Raw genomic sequence first — 14,815 nt, 5'->3', positions numbered from 1 at the left:
CGCCGAGAGGTGGTTTAGAGTATGATTTTCCTTGCTTGCGCACACCAACTTAATATTGGCGAGCTGCGCAAGAGGGAAAGCTCTCCGTCACTCAGTGGAGTTTTTCGGAAGTCCGCGCTCTATGCAGAGTGGGCAAAACTCCACAAACTCCGCGAGCGGAGCTAAATTGTACGCCCAGGTCTAATTTTGAACATGACTGCAGCCCGAATTGGTAGATGTAATTACACCAAATTTGACAGAAAGCTAGCTCTTGTTCCAGAAAGCACATTTTTGTTATTTGGTGTAAATATATTCAGTGGTTTTAGAGATATTTAAAGAAAAACAAGTTTGGATATCTAGGGATGGGAATCCCACAGTTCACATGCTGAAATCTGATTGGCTGCCAGCACTTCAACCAGAGAGTGGTGGCAGACATTTTGGGACTCCGACTCAGCAGAGTCCTAAAAAAACGGACCATACCGGTGGTTAAAAGCATTTATATCTTCAATTGTACTGCAAAATCGCGGGTGGATCTGTGAATTTGTGGCAAAATTGAAAGAAAAAAAACATGTGCGGTCTCCCACACTTCATTGTATCACCGATCGGGAAGTGCAGTTGGTGAAGTCGAGGTGAACAACATTGGTGCTGGGAAGGTCATGTCGGGCGGCAACATATGTTTGGGTGTTGTATCTGCAAATCGTGCCTCTAGGTGCTGAAATAACGGGTGCTACTGTTAAGTACTTCAGTTGCATGCTCATCTCCGACTTCCGCTCTCCCTTAAGCGATCGAGAGTTTCTGTAAACTTCCCGCTGATAGAGGAAGCCTATGCTGGTATTGTTTTGGGGCAGGAAACAGAGACTTGCACCACGACTTAGCTTTTGGAGAAGATGATGGTTTTACTACAACCCCAACCATCACACGGCGGTGTAATCTAATACATCCCCAGATGTTACATAATGTTGGAGCCCAAGTTATTTCTAGGCGCACTTAAAGTGAAACCGGCGTAGAAACTATAACACTGATATGGCCCATTCAGGGGCACGTGCACATAGTGTGAGGGTCCCGGGCTCCAAGCCTGGTGGGGCACTGCAGATGACTTCACGGGGAGCAGAGGCTCAGCGACCACCCATTATGCGGGAGGACGCAAGCTGTGCATCCTGGTGTCAGCTGGTTACAGCTAGAAAATAGCTTGGTCCGCAAAGGAGGCACCCCCCTCCCCCCCCATCAACCTTCCCAAGTACTTCCCCTGTATACCGGCAAGAACATGCTTCATGGTAGATTCTCTAACCAGGTGTGGGGTATACCCAGTGGGAAGGCCTGTCCTGGACAGGTAGCAATGTGAATGCAGTCATAGTTAGTGATGCGCCAGTAGTGTCAATTAGTGAGTTGATTTGGTTGGACAAGCGGAGATATTGCAATTAAAGAAACCAGCATTGTGGCTCAGTGAGTTAATGCTCGCTACTGATGTCGGAGGAGATCTGCTGGTTGGGAGTTCAAATATCAACAAAGTAGGTCATCATCACTGCATATCATTAATTGAGCAACAGTTTTTGAAGGTCATCTTTACGACAGACAGTGATAGCTCAGTGGTGCAGCTCATCTTTAGCACCTGCAGCACAACGGGTCAAGTTCCTGTGCTGTTTCTGCATTACCCATACACTAGGATGACCGGATGACCCACACTGTCATGGTTTTTCACCAGCTGTCCCGGCAGGTTTTGGCAATTTTGGCACATGCCACAGTTTTTAGAGGGGGTGAACTGAAACAGTGAGAGGCACTTCTTAGGGCGTTTTAAAGCTGTGCTAGTTAGCAGTTGTTATAAGGAAGCAGTTTAATTATTAGGTATCCCTGTTGGTTGTAGAAATTACATTTTATTTATTTTCTTAATGCATCTTCTGTGATCCTATGTTGATGAGAGCTGTCATTCTGTGCCAGTCCGTAAATAAAAAAATGTAGTCCTTTTTTTATTTTTCCAAAATGTCCCAGTTTTTAGTTCTCAAGATCTGGTCATCCTACCTTACACCCAGTAAAATATTCAGTTGCAGTCAATATTGGAGCTTACAGGCATTGCCGCTAGCAAGATAAAAAAAACACAGGTCAGACTGCTGTTTCAGTTGGGTGCTGTATCTCTTAAAGGGTCTGGCTATCCCCCATCATTTGCAAAGTTGCAACAGTGACTGTGGGCAAGTCATGTAGGGCAAGATGTACGACCCATCTTTGCATGCGCAGACAGGTTTGCGACTCGTTTCCGCATGCAAAAACTATGATGGCCATGTACAAACCCTATTTAGCGAGTCGCAATTTATTTGCGATTCGCTACATAGGATTTGTGACTCGTAATTAGGAAGGGGCGTTCAAAGGGCGTACCTTCCTAACTGTGACTCGCTACCCTATGATGAATGTTTTGCAGCCTGCAAACTCGCAATTTACCCCCCAAGAGGATGGTAATGCAGGGGAAAATATTTTTTTAGGGGCAGGCAGTGGTCCCAGGGATCACTACCTGCCCTTAAATAATGAAACAAAAAAAATTCTTTTTTTTTAAAAATGTATTCCGTTAAGGAAAATGGGCCGCATTGAAAAACATTCCCAGACATGGAGGTCTGCTGAGCTCAGCAGGCCACCATACCTGGGAGGCCCAGCCATTCCCAATGGGGGTCGCAAACTGTGAGTGCCTCATTAATATTCATGAGGCATGCAGTTTGCGACCCCATTGGGAATCGCAGACAGTGTCTGAGACACTGTTGTACATTGTGATTTGCGACTCGCAAATTGACTCGCAATTTCTCGCAAATCACAATGGTCGTACATCTGGCGCTCAGTTGCCAATTTAGAAGCACTTTTGTAGGACGGGCGTATCCAAGTCTTTTGCCTCCCTGAGCCTAAATGCATTGCAGGATGGGATTTTGTAGGACCGTCTAAAATAGTACCAAATGAGGCCTGAAATGACTTGCAAGCGCCGGTGGGCAGTCCGCCAATATCAGATTGCCAGCCAAACATCTTTCTCGTAGTTTTCACAGTGTGCATTGGCAAGGGCTCGAGCAGCATATGTCTCACATGACAGAAAGGTACTTTAAGATGCTTGGCTGAGTTGCCCCACATGAACCAATGGGGTCAGAAGCTTTGTACAACCTTAAAAACAGACACACGCACTCAACAAGAAGAAATACTCCTCGTCATAATGCTTCAAACCCAGCCCTGCAGCTGAGATCTTTCATGTGTCTGTTTGGTATCACCTGAGTCTTACCTGTGCACAGGTGCCATACAGCCTTATAGGAGTACGCATACCATACATATATACATACATACATCTTTCTGCAGTATGCAAATGTCCAAAATCCATAGCACCACTCACACCCGCTCACAGGCACAAACAGGCCCTCACAGACCCACACAGCCACTCACACACCCACTCACAGACCATAGCACCACTCACAGGCCACATCACAGACCCACACAGGCACTCACACAACCACTCACAGATCCACACAAGTGCTCACACACTCACACACCCACTTAGAGACCCATAGCACACTCACACACCCACTCACAGACACACAGGAACTCCCACTCACAGACCCTCACAGCTACTCATACACCTGCTCACAGACCCATAGCACCACTCACAGACCTAGTCACAGACCTGTGACTCACTCACAGACCCTCTTACAGACTCATACAGGCACTCCACACACCCACTCATAGACCCTTTGCACCACTCACACACCCACTCACAGACACACACAGGCACTCACACACCCACTCACAGACACTCATGCCTGATCACAGACCTATGGAGTCACTCACACATCCACTTACAGATCCATGCAGCCACTCATACACCCAGTTACCGACCGATCCACCCACTTGCACACCCATTCTCAAAGTTTAAAGGTTACAATTGCGAAAAAAAAAAAAAATGGAAATTCAGTAAAATAAACAAAGGTTACTGTTAAGAAACAGAATTTAAAAAACGTAGAAATTCACTGACAACACCAATGGTTACAGGGAAGTTATAGTTAAGAAACAGAACTAAAAAAAAAACAATAGAAATTCACTGACAAAAAGCAAAGGTTACAGGGACATTATAGTTAGGCAATTAATTTACAAAAAAACAGTGGAATTCTGCAGTTATATTTACCTGAGCTAACTATAACCTTTGCACCTGCAATGCACTGTTTATGACATCACATATTACATCACTCATGACATGGTCAGTGACATCACAGATGAAAAGATTTTGGGCTCCAGACCCACCACCAGGCCTGGGGGGGGCGATAGTGGGGGTGTGTGTGTATGGTATTCCTAACCTGTCAACAAGGAAAAACCCCGCTGCCTGACAACTATAATTAAAGTGCTAATTGTCATTAATATATGTACACATGCACAAGAACCCACCCCCCCACGGAACAGAACACAAGTGTGTCAAATCAATAACATCAAATTTATATGGGAAATTGCATAGGAAACCCACATTTTTTTACACCCCCCCCCCCTTCTTCTCTGCCACCGCTTGACATATCAGCCTGAAACTTTCCATGCAGAACTAGACAAAGTAGACAATTTTCTTTGGAAACTTTCAGGAAGACTAGTCAAACAGCGCCAAAGTTATTAGCGGACCAGAAAACGCTTTGTCTATGGAAATTAGGTCATAACTATAACTTCTTACTGGCGACTGCCAGCAGGTAACACACACATACATATATATATATATATATATATATATGCCGCTCCTCGTGCAACCAAGCACGCGTGCACTCCTCTCATAAATAACGCCAACTCCAGACTGCTCCAAAGAGTTTTTAATTCATAAAGCCAAACAAATACACCCTACGCGTTTCGGCGAAGCCGCCTTGCTCACGGGTAAGTTTGTTTCTGTTACAAACCGCCATTAAATCTAAACATTACACATATTCATGACGTAAAACATATTAACAATGAAAAAGGACTAATGCTCAAAAGGAATTCAGGAAGATGAAAAGCTATTGGCCATCTTATAGTGGCTTTTGAAATCATTATTTTAGATTGTACAGAAATAATAAAGCCTATATTAGCACACAAGTTGGCTGGAGGTTTCAATGGAGTCTGCGTAAGCAGTTTGTTTTTTTGCCGAGGTATCGGATTGCTCCAGCACACCTCTTTAAGCACTGGCAAAGCAGGGGACACTGTCACCCGACAGATTGTGATTTCACGAAGTGGCTGGGGTTATTGAAGTCAGCCCATCACCCGACTGAGCTGTGCCACGGAGGTTGGAATGTTTGTGGGGACTCGAGGAGGCCGGAGGAAATTATTTACACAAGAGACAGCGCACCCTGTTCTGCAGCACACTATTTCCACATGGATTCTATTCATGAAGTTTCCCCTCGTATCATCAGCCCAGAGAAGATGCATGCTGGGAGCTGTAGGACTTACCGTTATGCAGCAGGTGAACGAGCACATGACAGGGGAGGTGTGGCCTTCCAATTAAGAGGACTGCAGATTGATTTAAAACTGAGGCGTGGGGCTGTTTTCAGTGTGGCGGCGGCATCTGAGGAAGACGATTCTGTCGAAATGCATTATGCCCAAATCCGCTTTTCCAATTAAAGGCTTTTTCCTGTGAAAACCCCATGTGGCCCCTTCCTTCTGCTTCGCTGGAGGTTTCTGTGCATAGTTTCGCGTCAACCAGAGACGCGTTAAGGGGCACCGTTCTGCAAAGTTGGCTGGAGGCTTCACTGGTGTCTGCGTAAGCAGTTTGTTTTTTTGCCGAGGTATCGGATTGCTCCAGCACACCTCTTTAAGCACTGGCAAAGCAAGGGACACTGTCACCCGACAGATTGTGATTTCACAAAGTGGCTGGGGTTATTGAAGTCAGCCCATCACCCGACTGAGCTGTGCCACGGAGGTTGGAATGTTTGTGGGGACTCGAGGAGGCCGGAGGAAATTATTTACACAAGAGACAGCGCGCCCTGTTCTGCAGCACACTATTTCCACATGGATTCCATTCATGAAGTTTCCCCTCGTATCATCGGCCCAGAGAAGATGCATGCTGGGAGCTGTAGGACTTACCGTTATGCAGCAGGTGAACGAGCACATGACAGGGGAGGTGTGGCCTTCCAATTAAGAGGACTGCAGATTGATTTAAAACTGAGGCGTGGGGCTGTTTTCAGTGTGGCGGCGGCATCTGAGGAAGACGATTCTGTCGAAATGCATTATGCCCAAATCCGCTTTTCCAATTAAAGGCTTTTTCCTGTGAAAACCCCATGTGGCCCCTTCCTTCTGCTTCGCTGGAGGTTTCTGTGCATATTTTCGCGTCAACCAGAGACACGTTAAGGGGCACTGTTCTGCAAAGTTGGCTGGAGGCTTCACTGGTGTCTGCGTAAGCAGTTTGTTTTTTTGCCAAGGTATCGGATTGCTCCAGCACACCTCTTTACGCACTAGCAAAGCAAGGGACACTGTCACCCGACAGATTGTGATTTCACAAAGTGGCTGGGGTTATTGAAGTCAGCCCATCACCCGACTGAGCTGTGCCACGGAGGTTGGAACTTTTGTGGGGACTCGAGGAGGCCGGAGGAAATTATTTACACAAGAGACAGCGCGCCCTGTTCTGCAGCACACTATTTCCACATGGATTCTATTGATGAAGTTTCCCCTGGTATCATCGGCCCAGAGAAGATGCATGCTGGGAGCTGTAGGACTTACCGTTATGCAGCAGGTGAACGAGCACATGACAGGGGAGGTGTGGCCTTCCAATTAAGAGGACTGCAGATTGATTTAAAACTAAGGCGTGGGGCTGTTTTCAGTGTGGCGGCGGCATCTGAGGAAGACGATTCTGTCGAAATGCATTATGCCCAAATCCGCTTTTCCAATTAAAGGCTTTTTCCTGTGAAAACCACATGTGGCCCCTTCCTTCTGCTTCGCTGGAGGTTTCTGTGCATATATATATATATGTATATATATATATATATATATATATATATATATTACCTACTGGCGGTCGCCAGTAGGTAGTTATAGTTAGGACCACGTTTCCATAGGAAATCCGCAACATTCTATTTTGAATAACTTTGGCGCCGGTTGACGAATCCTCGCGCATTTTTCAAAATAGGTGGGGCGCTACGCTCTGCTCCTACCCTGAAAGTCTCGGGGGGATTCGTCAAGCGGGGGCTGAGATAAAAGGGGGGTCCCAAAACGCGTTTTTCCCATGCATTTTTCCATAGGACCTTTAGACACAGCTACAGCCCGAACGGCTGAACAGAATTACTTGAAATTTGGCAGAGAGGTAGTCCTCAGGTCAAGGAAGTGCCTTTTGTAGGTTTGGTGTAAATCTGTTCAGTAGATTCTGAGAAAATAGCCTTTAAATCAATATATATATATCTGTGGCAGCTTACGGTGCGCTTACGGTGCTCTTACCGTAAGCTTACCGTACGCGTACGGTGGCGTGCGCGAGCGCGATTTTGATTGGCTCTTAGATCTTAGTAAACATTCGAATCGGTCGAAACCAGGAAGCGGCGGCCGCCATTTTCTCTCTCGCTTTCTGAGTTGGGCAGCAAAAACGAAGCCCAAAAATGTCTAAAGAGGCAGTTTCTTGAGATCCTAACCACCCAGCATTGATATAGGGGTCCCCAAACAACCCCCAAGCCCAAAAAAAAAAATGTTTTTTTTTCGGAAAATCGCCGATTATGCTTACTGTACGCGTACGGTAAAAAATGTTTTAAAAAAAAAATTATCCACATTCTCCCCACCCCGTGTGCAAATGGTGCCCGAAGGGCACCATTTGTGCATGGCATATAAGAGCTATGAAATTAACAAATGTGCGCACGGTGCGCGAAGCGCATCGTGCGTACATGGCCCATCCCGCATAACGTGGGCACGCGGTGCGCGCAGCGCACCGCGTGACCACCGTGCGTGCACGGCACTAACTGCGTAAAGTGGGCGCGCGGTGCGCGAAGCGCACCGCGTGCTCACTGTGTGCGCACGGTGCGCGAAGCGCACCGTGCGCGCACGGAACGAACTGCGTTAACTGGGCGCGCACGCCACGAATAGCGTAAAGTAACTTGCATTTAAAAAACCGTACAAATTCACTGAAAAAACCATAGGTTTCACACACGTTATAGTTAGGAATTAGCATTTAAAAAACCTTGCAAATTCACTGAAAAAACCATAGGTTTCACACATGTTATAGTTAGCTGTACATTTCACTCGTTATAGTTAGTGCAGGCAACTATAACTCACGCGACCGCAATCCTCTGCTGATGACATATGTGTCTTTATGAAAAAAAAATATTTGTAATATATGTATAGCTAAAATTTAATGGAAGAAGACATGGGCAAATAAGTGTCTAAATACAGTATTAGCATCAGCAGAGGATTGCGGTCGCGTGAGTTATAGTTGCCTGCACTAACTATAACGAGTGAAATGTACAGCTAACTATAACATGTGTGAAACCTATGGTTTTTTCAGTGAATATATATATATATATATATATATATATATATATATATATATATATATATATATATATATATATATTACCTACTGGCGGTCGCCAGTAGGTAGTTATAGTTAGGACCCTGTTTCCATAGGAAAACCGCAACATTCTATTTGGAATAACTTTGGCGCCGGTCGACGAATCCTCGCGAAATTTTCAAAACTAATGGGGCGCTACGCTCCGCTTCTACCCTGAAAGTCTCGGGGGGATTCGTCAAGCGGGGGCTGAGAAAAAAGGGGGGTCCCAAAACGCGTTTTTCCCATGCATTTTTCCATAGGACCTTTAGACACAGCTACAGCCCGAACGGCTGAACAGAGTTACTTGAAATTTGGCAGAGAGGTAGTCTACAGGTCAAGGAAGTGCCTTTTGTAGGTCTGGTATAAATCTGTTCAGTATTTCCTGAGAAAATAGCATTTAAATCAATATATATATCTGTGGCAGCTTACGGTGCGCTTACCGTGCGCTTACGGTAAGCTTACCGTACGCGTACGGTGCCGTGCGCGAGCGCGATTCTGATTGGCTGTTCGAGCTTAGTAAACATTCGAATCAGTCGAAACCAGGAAGCGGCGGCCGCCATTTTCTCTCTCGCACTCTGAGGGGGGGAGGAAAAACAAAGGTTGAAAACATGTAAAGGGGCATCTTAGACAGCTCCTAACCACCTAGCCATGATTAAGGTGTCCCCAAACAACACCCAAGGTCAAAAAAAACCTTTTTAATTTTTTATCGAAAAAACGCCGATTACGCTTACCGTACGCGTACGGTAAAAAAAAAAAATAAAAAAAAAATTATCCACATTATCCCCCCCCCGGTGCAAAAGGTCCCCGAAGGGCACCTTTTGTGCATGGCATATCACACCTTGCAACAATTAATAGATTACGTTTCTCAACGAAGTGCATAATATGTCCTCCGTGTGCGGACGGTGCGCGAAGCGCATCGTGCGTACATGGCCCATCCAGCGTAACGTGGGCACGCGGTGCGTGTAGCGCACCGCGTTCCCACCGTGCGTGCACGGCACTAACTGCGTAAAGTGGGCGCGCGGTGCGCACGCACGGTGCGCGAAGCGCACCGTGCGCGCACAGAACGAACTGCGTTAAGTGGGCGCGCACGCCACGAACGGCGTAAAGTAACTTAGCATTTAAAAAACCGTACAAATTCACTGAAAAAACCATAGGTTTCACACACGTTATAGTTAGGAATTAGCATTTAAAAAACCTTGCAAATTCACTGAAAAAACCATAGGTTTCACACATGCTATAGTTAGCTGGACATTTTACTCATAAAAAACCATTGAAATTCCCCCGTTATAGTTAGTGCAGGCAACTATAACTCACGCGACCGCAATCCTCTGCTGATGACATATGTGTCTTTATGAAAAAAAAATATTTGCAATATATGTATAGCTAAAATTTAATGGAAGAAGACATGGGCAAATAAGTGTCTAAATACAGTATTAGCATCAGCAGAGGATTGCGGTTGCGTGAGTTATAGTTGCCTGCACTAACTATAACGGGGGAATTTCAATGGTTTTTTATGAGTAAAATGTCCAGCTAACTATAGCATGTGTGAAACCTATGGTTTTTTCAGTGAATTTGCAAGGTTTTTTAAATGCTAATTCCTAACTATAACGTGTGTGAAACCTATGGTTTTTTCAGTGAATATATATATATATATACCGCTCCTCGTGCAACCAAGCAAGCGTGCACTCCTCTCATAAATAACGGCAACTCCAGACTGCTCCAAAGAGTTTTTAATTCATAAAGCCAAACAAATACACCCTACGCGTTTCGGCGAAGCCGCCTTGCTCACGCGTAAGTTTGTTTCTGTTACAAACCGCCATTAAATCTAAACATTACACATATTCATGACGTAAAACATATTAACAAGGAAAAAGGACTAATGCTCAAAAGGAATTCAGGAAGATGAAAAGCTGTCGGCCATTTTATAGTGGCTTTTGAAATCATTATTTTAGATTGTACAAAAATAATAAAGCCTATATTAGCACACATATACTTCTGTATAGCAGCTTTTAAAACATGAAGGCAAATCTGTCTTATCTACATCCCTCAATCGCAAAAAAATTATTATAATTCATTTACGACTCTTATTCACGAGATGGTCACTATAAATCACTATAGCTTTGTGCACCGACCGTATTCATCCAATTATCCCATTCAACTTAGCATGTGCTTGTTTCAACGGCTTCTCAAAATCAAGCCGCGAGATAATTAAAGAGGCTAATATTGCTCCCTGAAGTTAATGGAAAAACCTTTGTATTTAAATCTAACAAATACTCAAAGGGTTCTGTATGTATTGGCTGAATTATAAGGTGCTATATCATATTTCTATGCATAAAAATATAATTCATCAAAAACACTCTGTTAAATATAAACACTCTATTAGATATCAATTAATCACCCAAGTGGGTCAATGATCAATCGTGTTCATACGTAATTATACCTCAGAAAAAAGCCAATAAGGCTAAACCTAAATAAACTATAAATCCCAAGTGGGTTTAATTTAACAGGTTCAGCCTTCACTTTTCAAACTTTCAAAATATATATCTTCAAAATAATTTCTTAACCCTTATATATAAGGTTCTTGAAGGGATTATCTGCCTCCCGATTATTTCATCTCCTAAAAATGAAAGGGAAAGATAACAACCATGAATCATGTGCTGATAATGCTTAATATCTGAAGACCTTTAAATGAGCAGAATTAGAATTTTAAATCTTAAAATTGTTAACACAGATATATCAGACAGAGGATCAGAGGAAAAACTCCCAATTATTAATCTCAGGATCAAATAAGTCCAATAAGCATAAAAAGGGGGAGGGGGAAAGAAAAGCTACCTACAGATTCTTATGTACAGCCGTACATATTAGTTATCTATTCCCCAAGAAACCATGACATTTCTTCCTCAGAGTTCATACCCCCTGGAATTTTAGTATCCAGATCCAATATAAATTTAGATTCTAACTGTCGTAATTTCCGAATCCTATCCCCACCCCTGTTAGAGGGTGGTACACGATCAATTACATAGAATCTTAGCACGTTACGGTTACTATTATGAAATTCTTCAAAATGTCTTTCTATTGGTGATAACTTATCCTTGTTCTGGATTGCTCTCATATGTTCTAAGACACGTTTCTTAGCTTAGATTATGATAATCTAACTAAAACTCAAAGATTGGCAGTGAAATCCCTTCAGTCAGATCATGATATAGTTATCAGACAATCTGATAAGGGGGGCAATATTGTCATTCTTAATGTGAAAGACTATGTACAGGAAGGCTTGCGCCAACTAAATTGTCAATATTGTTATGAGAAAGTAACTAGATCTAGAGTGGACGAGTCTAATCTTAAGTATCATAAGATGTTGAAAGATTGGCACACACAAGGGTTATTGGAGTGGAATGAGTATTCCTTTTTGTTAAATCACAATCCAAAGGTGGCCATCTTTTATTTACTACCCAAATTACATAAGAATTCAGTTAAACATCACATATTACATCACTCATGACATGGTCAGTGACATCACAGATGAAAAGATTTTGGGCTCCAGACCCACCACCAGGCCTGGGGGGGCGATAGTGGGGGTGTGTGTGTATGGTATTCCTAACCTGTCAACAAGGAAAAACCCCGCTGCCTGACAACTATAATTAAAGTGCTAATAGTCATTAATATATATACACATGCACAAGAACCCACCCCCACGGAACAGAACACAAGTGTGTCAAATCAATAACATCAAATTTATTGTATTAAATCACAAAAACATGAATATATGAAGATTAATAAATAATGAGGAATACACACATTGCCCAAAAGCAACAGACAAAGTGTTACTCTGACTAGAAGGACGTGGTTTGTGCGCATGGTGCAGCCTTCCGGTAAGCGTTGGGGAACTTAATCATCTTCACTTTTTTGTTAGCCTATTTCCCCGGGTGGTTCACCTTCTTCTCTGGGTTCGCTTGAATGCCTGAAAGGGGGAATCCCCCTCTCCCTTCTTACACCTTATTTTCCCTGTGGCTACCCCATGCCCCGTTTCCCATTAGTTCCTTGCGTGCTGTCTTCTCCTTGCAACTTTATGCCAACGTTCCTACTAGGCCCACCTTAGAGCTACAGCGATCTAGTTTGAACTACAGTCCTCTTTCTCTTTCATATGCTGCAGTATTCCTTAGGAGAGCCTATGATCTTGTTTTTCAGGCTCTCCTTGTCGTGAAGTATCTCAATAGTGGGTTCTTATGCGTATGCATATATATCAGTGGCGATTAGCACTTTAATTATAGTTGTCAAGCAGCAAGGTTTTTCCTTGTTGGTATTACCTTGTTTTCCCCTGTTTCTCCTGCCTACGTATCCGATCAGGGCCCCCCTTCTGTGTGATTGGTTATTCCTACCCTATCACCTTATGTTTTTCTTTTTACTTTTAGTGTAATTTTGTTCAGTGGTTCGGGCTGAAGCTGTGCCTAAAATCTATATGGGAAATTGCATAGGAAACCCACATTTTTTTACACCCCCCCCTTCTTCTCTGCCACCGCTTGACATATTAGCCTGAAACTTTCCATGCAGAACTAGACAAAGTAGACAATTTTCTTTGGAAACTTTCAGGAAAACTAGCCAAACAGCGCCAAAGTTATTAATGGACCAGAAAACGCTTTGTCTATAGAAATTAGGTCATAACTATAACTACTTACTGGCGGCTGCCAGTAGGTAACACACACATACATATATATATATATCCAATCAAAAGTTTGCCTGGAAAGAGAGGACGCCACACAGGTAAGTTCAAATCTTGTTACCATTTATTCACCGAAGGCAGTGACAACAGGCAGACATCGCGGCAACTTGAAATCTCTCCCGACGCGTTTCGTGCTATGGAGAGCACTTCCTCATGGGATGCTGGGATCGTGTTGAAATGAAAACGGCAGTCTTTTGCACCACAATTAAATAATGAAACCCCGCCTTGAGTGGGCGTGGCCACCCCTGTGGCCTGATGGTCAACGTAGTGCAACTGTGCTACTCTGGTGAGTTTGCCATATTTCAAACAACTTTCTGTCAATGAAGTCCTCAGTGGGTGTGAACACAGCATGCCAGTCTTTGTACTGCCGCTCCTCTCGCTGAATCACACTCACCCTCCCTTTGTGCTGAAATGCGTTGTGCACCTCAACAGGACTGCGCATAACGCAGCGGGGTCACTCTCGCGGCTCAGGCGGTGCCGCAACAATCCAATCAAAAGTTTGCCTGGAAAGAGAGGACGCCACACAGGTAAGTTCAAATCTTGTTACCATTTATTCACCGAAGGCAGTGACAACAGGCAGACATCGCGGCAACTTGAAATCCCTCCCGACGCGTTTCGTGCTATGGAGAGCACTTCCTCATGGGATGCTGGGATCGTGTTGAAATGAAAACGGCAGTCTTTTGCACCACAATTAAAAATGAAACCCCGCCTTGAGTGGGCGTGGCCACCCCTGTGGCCTGATGGTCAACGTAGTGCAACTGTGCTACTCTGGTGAGTTTGCCATATTTCAAACAACTTTCTGTCAATGAAGTCCTCAGTGGGTGTGCACACAGCATGCCAGTCTTTGTACTGCCGCTCCACTCGCTGAATCACACTCACCCTTCCTTTGTGCTGAAATGCGTTGTGCACCTCAACAGGACTGCGCATAACGCAGCGGGGTCACTCTCACGGCTCAGGCGGTGCCGCAACAATCCAATCAAAAGTTTGCCTGGAAAGAGAGGACGCCACACAGGTAAGTTCAAATCTTGTTACCATTTATTCACCGAAGGCAGTGACAACAGGCAGACATCGCGGCAACTTGAAATCCCTCCCGACGCGTTTCGTGCTATGGAGAGCACTTCCTCATGGGATGCTGGGATCGTGTTGAAATGAAAAAGGCAGTCTTTTGCACCACAATTAAATAATGAAACCCCGCCTTGAGTGGGCGTGGCCACCCCTGTGGCCTGATGGTCAATGTAGTGCAACTGTGCTACTCTGGTGAGTTTGCCATATTTCAAACAACTTTCTGTCAATGAAGTCCTCAGTGGGTGTGCACACAGCATGCCAGTCTTTGTACTGCCGCTCCACTCGCTGAATCACACTCACCCTTCCTTTGTGCTGAAATGCGTTGTGCACCTCAACAGGATTGCGCATAACGCAGCGGGGTCACTCTCGCGGCTCAGGCGGTGCCGCAACAATCCAATCAAAAGTTTGCCTGGAAAGAGAGGACGCCACACAGGTAAGTTCAAATCCTGTTACCATTTATTCACCGAAGGCAGTGACAACAGGCAGACATCGCGGCAACTTGAAATCCCTCCCGACGCGTTTCGTGCTATGGAGAGCACTTCCTCATGGGATGCTGGGATCGTGTTGAA

Source organism: Triturus cristatus, chromosome 10 (genome assembly GCF_964204655.1).
Source record: "Triturus cristatus chromosome 10, aTriCri1.1, whole genome shotgun sequence".
Classification (NCBI taxonomy): domain Eukaryota; kingdom Metazoa; phylum Chordata; class Amphibia; order Caudata; family Salamandridae; genus Triturus; species Triturus cristatus.
This window is presented reverse-complemented; position numbering follows the sequence as displayed.